The sequence below is a fragment of the Somniosus microcephalus genome, chromosome 2 (assembly GCF_052327205.1).
Source record: "Somniosus microcephalus isolate GS21.2 chromosome 2, FLI_Smic_1.0, whole genome shotgun sequence".
NCBI classification, from domain to species: Eukaryota; Metazoa; Chordata; class Chondrichthyes; order Squaliformes; family Somniosidae; genus Somniosus; species Somniosus microcephalus.
This window is the reverse complement of record NC_140988.1, coordinates 330,018,844-330,027,568: the sequence shown is the minus strand read 5'-3', so window position 1 is coordinate 330,027,568 and position 8,725 is coordinate 330,018,844.

Below are 8,725 nucleotides of genomic sequence, written 5' to 3'. Positions count from 1 at the left end.
AAAAACTGCCCTAAAGCTGAATCTAACCTACAACGAAGACAAATGTGTCTTCAACACAACCCGTCTCTGTATCCTCGGCTGTGTGGTGGAAGATGGGGTAATTGGACCGGACCCTGACCGATTACGCCCCCTAAAGGAACGCCCCTGCCATACAATCCCAAAGCTTTAAAAAGGTGCCTGGGATTTTTTTCGTATTATGCCCAATGGGTGCCCAATTACTCTGATAAGGCCCGACCCCTCATTAAATCGATGTCCTTCCCACTATCAGCTGAAGCTCAGGAGGCTTTCACCAGTATTAAACAGGACATTGAAAGGGCTGCAGTGTGTGCAGTGGACGAATGCATTCTCTTTCAAGTCGAAAGCGATGCGTCAGACTTTGCCTTAGCTGCGACCCTCAATCAGGCTGGGAGACCTGTGGCCTTCTTCTCCCGAACCCTTCAGGGACCTGAAATCAGGCACTCTTCTGTCGAGAAGGAGGCACAGGCTATAGTGGAGGCAGTGCGGCACTGGAGACACTACCTAGCCAGCAAACGTTTCACCCTGCTCACCGACCAGCGGTCGGTGGCTTTCATGTTTAATAACAAACAAAGGGGGAAAATCAAGAATGACAAAATACTCAGGTGGAGGATCGAACTATCCACGTTCGACTATGATATTATGTACAGGCCGGGAGCCCTTAATGAACCCCCAGACGCCCTATCACGGGGAATGTGTGCCAGCATTCATACGGACAAATTACAGGGTCTCCACAACGACCTCTGTCACCCAGGGGTCACCCGACTATACCATTTTATAAAGTCCCGCAATCTGCCCCACTCCATCGAGGAGGTCAGGGCAATGACCAGAGCCTGCCGCACCTGTGCGGAATGCAAGCCTCGTTTCTACAGGCCTGACCGTGCACACCTTATCAAAGCCACACGGCCATTCGAGCGCCTAAGTCTGGACTTCAAGGGACCCCTTCCCTCTGCCGACCGTAACGTATACGTCCTCAATATCATCGATGAATATTCCCGCTTCCCCTTCGCCATTCCCTGCCCAGACATGACCAGTGCCACGGTCATCAAGTGTCTCTGTAATCTATTCTGCATGTTTGGCATGCCGAACTACATACACAGCGATAGGGGGACGTCATTTATGAGTGACGAACTGCGCCAGTTCTTGCTCTCAAAGGGGATAGCCACTAGCAGAACCACTAGCTACAACTCCCGGGGTAATGGGCAAGTGGAAAGGGAGAATGCTACTGTTTCGAAGGCTGTCACATTAGCCTTAAAGTCAAAAGGCCTTCTGACCTCCCGCTGGCAGGAAGTCCTCCCAGACGTGCTCCACTCCATAAGGTCTCTGTTATGTACTGCCACTAACGCTACCCCTCACGAAAAGATGTTCGTTTTCCCCCGGAAATCCACCTCAGGCATATCTCTACCCGCGTGGCTGACGTCTCCGGGGATAGTACTATTGCGGAAGCACGTGAGAGGCCATAAAACGGACCCCCTTGTGGAAAAGGTACAGCTCTTCCCTGCAAACCCTCAGTACGCCTATATCGAATACTCTGACGGGCGAGAGGACACTGTTTCCATAAAAGACCTCGCTCCCTCGGGGAGCGGAGAGAACGATGGGAGACTACCCGATGAAGACCTACACTACAAAGAGACAGGACGCCCAGAGGTATCAATACCCAACTTTAACCTGGAGGACACTGCAGATAACCTGGAAGACACTGCGGAGGCCCGGACAGCGGAGGAACCAGAATCCACTCCCCTAGAGGCACCCCAACCGGCTTTGCGCCGATCACTGAGAACTGCAAAACCTCCTGACAGACTCACTTATACCAACTTTTAAGAAACATCACCCCGATGGACTAAATCCATAGAAGGGGTGAATGTAATGAAATCTGTTTGTCTTGATCCTGTATTCGTTTTGCACTCATGTATATTACCCTCCCCCACTGTGTATAGTTTCACTTCCTCTTTCCCGACTAACCTGGGAGGTTCCAGGTCTTGGCTCTCGGCTCCGCCCCTGACTTCTCTTACATAAAGATCCCAGGATCTGTATGACTCATTCCTGTGAACCAGTCGGCGTGTTGAGATGTTAGCTCTGATCTTAGTGATTAAAAGCCAACTTGTTTAAGTCTATAACTTCTAGTTTTGTGGTTATTGAAGGCCCATCACCCAGCCAAGACTAACTGATTCACTCCTAAGGAAAATCAGTACTCAAATGTTAAGTGGATTCACACTTGGGTATGCTAGCTGAGAATCTAACACTGTAATTACTAAGGCTAATTAACCATAATCCAGTAAAAAAAAATGTTCAGTGAAAACACTGGACTGGTAAATGGGTTAATAAATTGAAGTTACAACAACAACTTGTATTTATATAGAGCCTTTAACGTAGTAAAACATCCCAAGGCGCTGCACAGGAATATTTTAAGACAAAAAATTTGACACCGAGCCACATAAAGGTAAATTAGGGCAGGTGATCAAAAGCTTGGTCAAAGAGGTAGGTTTTAAGGAGCGTCTTAAAGGAGGAAAGAGAGGTAGCGAGGCAGAGAGGTTTAGGCAGGGAATTCCAGAGCTTAGGGCCGAGGCAACAGAAGGCACGGCCACCAAAGGTTGAGCGATTATAATCAGGGATGCTCAAGATGGCAGAATTAGAGGAGCGCAGATATCTTGGGGGGGTTGTGGGGCTGAAGGAGATTACAGAGATAGGAAGAGGCGAGGCCATGGAGGGATTTGAAAACAAGGATGAGAATTTTGAAATCGAGGCGCTGCTTAACCGAGAGCCAATGTCGGTCAGCGAGCACAGGGGAGGTGGGCAAATGGGACTTGGTGCGAGTTAGGACACGGGCAGCCGAGTTTTGGATGACCTCAAGTTTATGTGGGAGGCCAGCCAGGGGTACGTTGGAATAGTCAAGTCTGGAGGTAACAAAGGCATGGATGAGGGTTTCAGCAGCGGATGAGCTGAGGCAAGGGCGGAGACGGTCGAAGTTACGTAGGTGGAAGTAGGTGGTCTTTGTTATGCTGCGGATATGTGGTCGGAAGCTCATTTCAAGGTCAAATATGACACCAAGGTTGTGAACAATGTGGTTCAGCCTGAGACAGATGTCAGGGAGAGGGATGGAGTCAGTGGCTAGGGAACGGAGTTTGTGGCGGGGACCGAAAACAATGGCTTTGGTCTTCCTAATATTTAATTGGAGAAAATTTTTGCTCATCCAGAATTGTATGTCGGACAAGCAGTCTGACAATTTAGACACCATGGAGGGGACGAGAGAAGAGGTAGTGAGGTAGAGCTGGGTGTCGTCAGTGTACATGTGGAAACTGACGCTGTGTTTTTGGATGATGTCGGATAATTTAAAAAACACATTTATTTTTGCCATTGCGCAATTAATAACTGCTGGTCCAACTTGAATGCATGCTGCAAACCTTAAACAGCAGCAGTGTTTTTCAGAGGGTTGCATACATGTATGTAACTTACCAGATCTATATTTTCATTCTTCATTCTGTTTAATTATACACCACGGCAAAGTGCCTGACTGGAGTGCGGCAAGGGATTTTGTATCTGGAGCACAGTGGCATAGGATTTACTGACAATTGGATCTTGGACTCCTTAAGGATTCATTATTTAGTCAAAGTATACTGTACTAAATTTCATTTGTAATTAAGAGGACTTCACCCTTTACTACAGTACAGTAATATGAAGTTTTGATCATTAATGTATTGTAGCACTGTAGATACTGTAAATTGTTGAACGTTGCTATATTAGATTCTGCTCAAGATGATCAGGCGTTTTCTTGCTAACTATGCTATCTTGTATCTGGCACCAGCTTCTTACAAGTGCTTTAGGCTGATCCTCAAGGGTGTGTGGTGATGCTGCATATTGCAGCACCAACATGAAGCATTAATAGTGATGGGATTGTTGTTCAATTCCCACTCTGGCAAGTTCCCTAACTTGGCCCTGGGAATTAGGGGGCTAGTGGAAACCAGGTGTCTCACTACAGGGAGGACTATCCAGTGGAACACTCAGTAATGTCTGCTCTTGTAGGCTTCTTGGCTGTCTGACCAGACAGCAGGATATCTGCACACCAGCAGGATATACATGATCCTGGGAACTAATAAATATAAAGCATGAATGAGAGAAGACCATTTGGCTCATTAAGCTCGCTCTGTCTGCAGACCACTGACCCTATCATGTGCTACCTATTTAATGTCAAAGGATTCTGTACAAATTGTCTCTTATTGATCAAACAGTATTCCCCCATCCTCACATCTCCACTATTCAAGTCTGACTTGCTGTCCTCCATAGAATATTCTCCCAGTTGGCAGTAGAACCAGAATCATAATGTTATAGAACCATCCAGCACAGAAAGAGGCCTTTCGGCCCATCGTGCCTGAGCTGGCTCTTTGAAAGAGCTATCAGATTAGTCCTACCCCCCTGCCCTTTCCCCATAGCCCTAAAAGTATTTCCTTTTCCCCCTGTGCTCGCTGACCTACATTGGCTCCCAGTCAGGCAAACCCTTGATTTTAAATTTCTCACCTTTGTTTTCAAATCCCTCCATAGCCTTGCTCTACCCTATCTCTGTAACCTCTTCCAGCCCCACAGTCCTCCAAGAGATCTGTGCTCCTCCAATTCTGGCCTCTTTCACATCTCCAATTTTAATCGGTCCAACATTGGCGGCTGTGCCTTCAGCTGCCTCGGCCCTGAGTTTTGGAATTTACTTAGAAAACAGTGACAGGATCGGACAAAGTCCACATGGATTTACAAAAGGTAAACATGCTTGACTAATCTACTGGAATTATTTGAGGATGTAACTGGTAGAATAGATAAGGGAGAACCAGTGGATGTGGTGTATTTGGACTTTCAGAAGGCTTTCGATAAGGTCCTGCATAAGAGATTGACGTGCAAAGTTAAAGCACATGGGATTGGGGGTAAGGTACTGGTTGGCAGACAGGAAGCAAAGAGTTGGAATAAACGGGTCTTTTTCTGAGTGGCAGGCAGTGACTAGTGGGGTACCGCAGGGATCGGTGCTAGGACCCCAGCTATTCACAATACTGTATATATTAATGATCTAGATGAGGGAACTAGATGTAATATCTCCAAGTTTGCAGACAACACAAAGCTGGGTGGGCGTGTGTGCTGTGAGGAGGATGCAGACAAACTCCAGTATGATTTGGACAGGTTGGGTGATTGGGCAGATGCAGTATAATGTGGATAAATGCGAGGTTATCCACTTTGGTGGCAAAAACAGGAAGACAGATTATTATCTGAACGGCAATAGATTGGGAAAAGGGGAAGTGCAATGAGACCCGGGTGTCCTTGTGCACCAATCGCTGAAGGTAAGCATGCAGGTGCAGCAGGTGGTTAAGAAGGCAAATGGTATGTTGGCCTTCGTAGCGAGAGGATTCGAGTACAGGAGCAAGGATGTCTTGCTGCAGTTGTACAGGGCCTTGGTGAGACCACACCTTGGGTACTGTGTGCCGTTTTAGTCACCTTATCTGAGGAAGTATGTTCTTGCCATGGAGGGAGTGCAGCGAAGATTCACCAGACTGATACCTGGGATGGCAGGAATGACGTATGAAGAGAGATTGGGTCAATTAGGCTTATATTCGCTAGAGTTTAGAAGAATGAGAGGGGATCTCATTGAAACTTATAAAATTCTAACAGGACTAGACAGACTAGATGCAGGAAGGATGTTCCCGATGGCAGGGGAGTCCAGAACCAGGGGTCACAGCCTAAGGATAAGGGGTAAGCCATTTAGGACTGAGATGAGGAGGAATTTCTTCACCCAGAGAGTGGTGAACCTGTGGAATTCTCTACCACAGAAGGCAGTTGAGGCCAACTTATTAAATATATTCAAGAAGGAGTTGGATATATTTCTTAAGGCTAAAGGGATCAAGGGATATGGGGAGAAAGTAGGGACAGGGTACTGAATTTGGATGATCAGCCATGATCTCATTAAATGGCGGAACAGGCTCGAGGGGCCGAATGGCCTACTCCTGCTCCTATCTTCTATGTTTCTCCCGAAACACCTCTGCCTCTCTACCTCTCCCCCTTTTTAAGATGTTCCTTAAGACCTACCTCTTTGACCAAGCTTTTGGTCACCTGTCCTAATATCTCCTTATGTGGCTCGGTGTCAAATTTTGTTTGATAATGCTCCTGTGAAGTGCCTTGGGACATTTTACTACATTAAAGGTGCTATATAAAAACAAGCTGTTATTTATCCAATTCCCTTTTGAAAAATACTATTGATACTGCTTCCACCATCCTTACAGGCAGTGCATTCCAGTTCATAACTCACTGTGTATAAAAAAAATTCTCATCTATCCTTTGGTGCTTTTGCCGATCTGTGTCCTCTGGTTTCTGACCCTCCTGCCAGTAGAAATAGTTCTATCAAAACCCTTCATAATGTTAGGAATGGGGGTATGCCATTCAACCCCTGGAGCCTGTTCTGCCATTCAATTAGCTCATGTCTAATTGGTATCTTAATTCCATTTATTAGGTTCTGTAATCCCTTAATACCCTTGCCTGTCAAAAATCCATCAATCTCAGTTTTGAAATTTCCAATTGACCCCCAGCCTCAACAGCTTTTTGGAGAGAGATTGCCACTACCCTTTGTGTGAAGAAGTGCTTCCTGACATCACCCCTGAACAGCCTAGCTCTCATTTTAAGGTTATGCCCCCTTGTTCTGGACTCCCCCACCAGAGGAAATAGTTTCTCTCTATCTACGCTATCAAATCCTTTAATCATCTTAAACACCTCAATTAGATCACCCTTAATCTTCTATATTCAAGGGAATGCAAGACGACTATGTGCAACCTGTCCTCATAATTTAACCCTTTTAGCCCAGGTATCATTCTGGTGAATCTGCGCTGCATCCCCTCCAAGGCCAATATATCCTTCCTGAGGTGCGGTGCCCAGAACTGAACGCACTACTCCAGATGGAGTCTAACCAGAGCTTTATACAACTTTAGCATAACTTCCACCCCTTTGTATTCCAGCCCCCGAGAGATAAAGGCTAACATTCCATTAACCTTTTAAATTAGTTTTTGTACCTGATCACTAGTTTTCAGTGATTTATGTACATGGACTCCTATATCTCTGCTCCTCCACAGTTCCTAGCTTCTTACCATTTAGAAAATACTCTGATCTATCTTAGGTCCAAAGTGGATGTTCTCACAACTCCCCACATTGAACTCCATGAACTCCATCTGCCACATGTTTCGACTACTCACTTAATCTATCAATGTCCCTTTGCAACTTTCTGCTCCCATCTACATTACTTACTGTGTTACCTAATTTAGTATCATCAGCAAACTTGGATATATGGCTCTTTATTCCTTCATCTAAGTCATTGATAAATACTGTATAGTGAAAAACTGAGGCCCCAGCACGGATCCCTGGGGGACACCACTAGTCACTCCTGCCAATTGGAGTACATATCCATTATCCCTATTCTCTTTCTCCTACCTCCTAACCAATTCCCTACTCATGTCAAAAGGTTGCGTCCAACTCTAAGTGCTTCCATTTTCTTCAGTCTCTTGTGTGGAACCTTATTGAATGTTTTGGAAATTCATATAAATAACATCCATAAACACTCTGTTATCTACCACGGTAGTGACCTCCTCAACAAATTCCACTAGGTCAGTTAGACATTACTTAACCTTTACAAATCCGTGCTGGCTGTCTAATCAGTTCATATTTGTTCAAGTGCTCAGTCCTTAGATCAGGTAATGCACCATATCATTATAGAATAATGATGATCTGTGGCACCGGTCATAAAGAAAAAAGCAAATCACCGTGTCTCTTCCTGTAATTGTGTGTCAACCATGGCTCAGTGGGTAGCACTCTTGCCTCTGAGTCAGAAGGTTGTGGGTTCAAGTCCCACTCCAGAGACTTGAACACAAAATCAAAGGCTGACACTCCAGTACAGTGCTGAGGGAGCGCTGCACTGTCGGAGGTGCCGCTTTTCAGATGAGACATTAAACTGAGACCCCGTCTGCCCTCTCAGGTGGATGTAAAAGATCCCAAGGCACTATTTCGAAGAAGAGCAGGGGAGTTATCCCCGGTGTCCTGGCCAATATTCTTCTCTCAACCAACATAACAGAAACAGATTATCTGGTCATTATCACATTGCTGTTTGTGGGAGCTTGCTGTGGGCAAATTGACTGCCGCGTTTCCCACATTACAACAGTGACTACACTTCAAAAGTACTTCATTTGCTGTAAAGCACTTTGGGACATCGGGTGGCTATAAAGTTGTTATATAAATGCCAATCTTTCTTTTCTTTTTAATTGGTTCTTTCCCACTGTTTAACCTTTCTGTGCCCCATTTTCTTTGTGTTTCTCTCCCAAGTCTCTCTTTTACTTCCCCCCCCCCCCCCCCCGCATGACTCATACACTTATGTCAATGTCACGTCTACCTCTAGGACACTTTTTCCTCACTCTTTATATTACTCTCCTTCTGTCTTTCTCTTCTCTCTCCTTTGCAATGGCTTAGTATGGCTCCTAAGCAAGCCTGTTCCTTTACCGATGTGCTATCATCTTTTTGCAAAGAATACACAGCAAGATGGCAGCCAGCATGTACAGCCAGGTAAGGAGCGGTTGAGCATATGTTGGAAAATGAGGAAGTGGGGATGTGGGCAGGGCTGAGACTGGAAGGAATGGGAGAAGTTGGGGCTTGGGGATTTGTGTGTGGAGGGAGTTGGGGGTCGAGAAGATGGGGGGGGAGGGAGAAA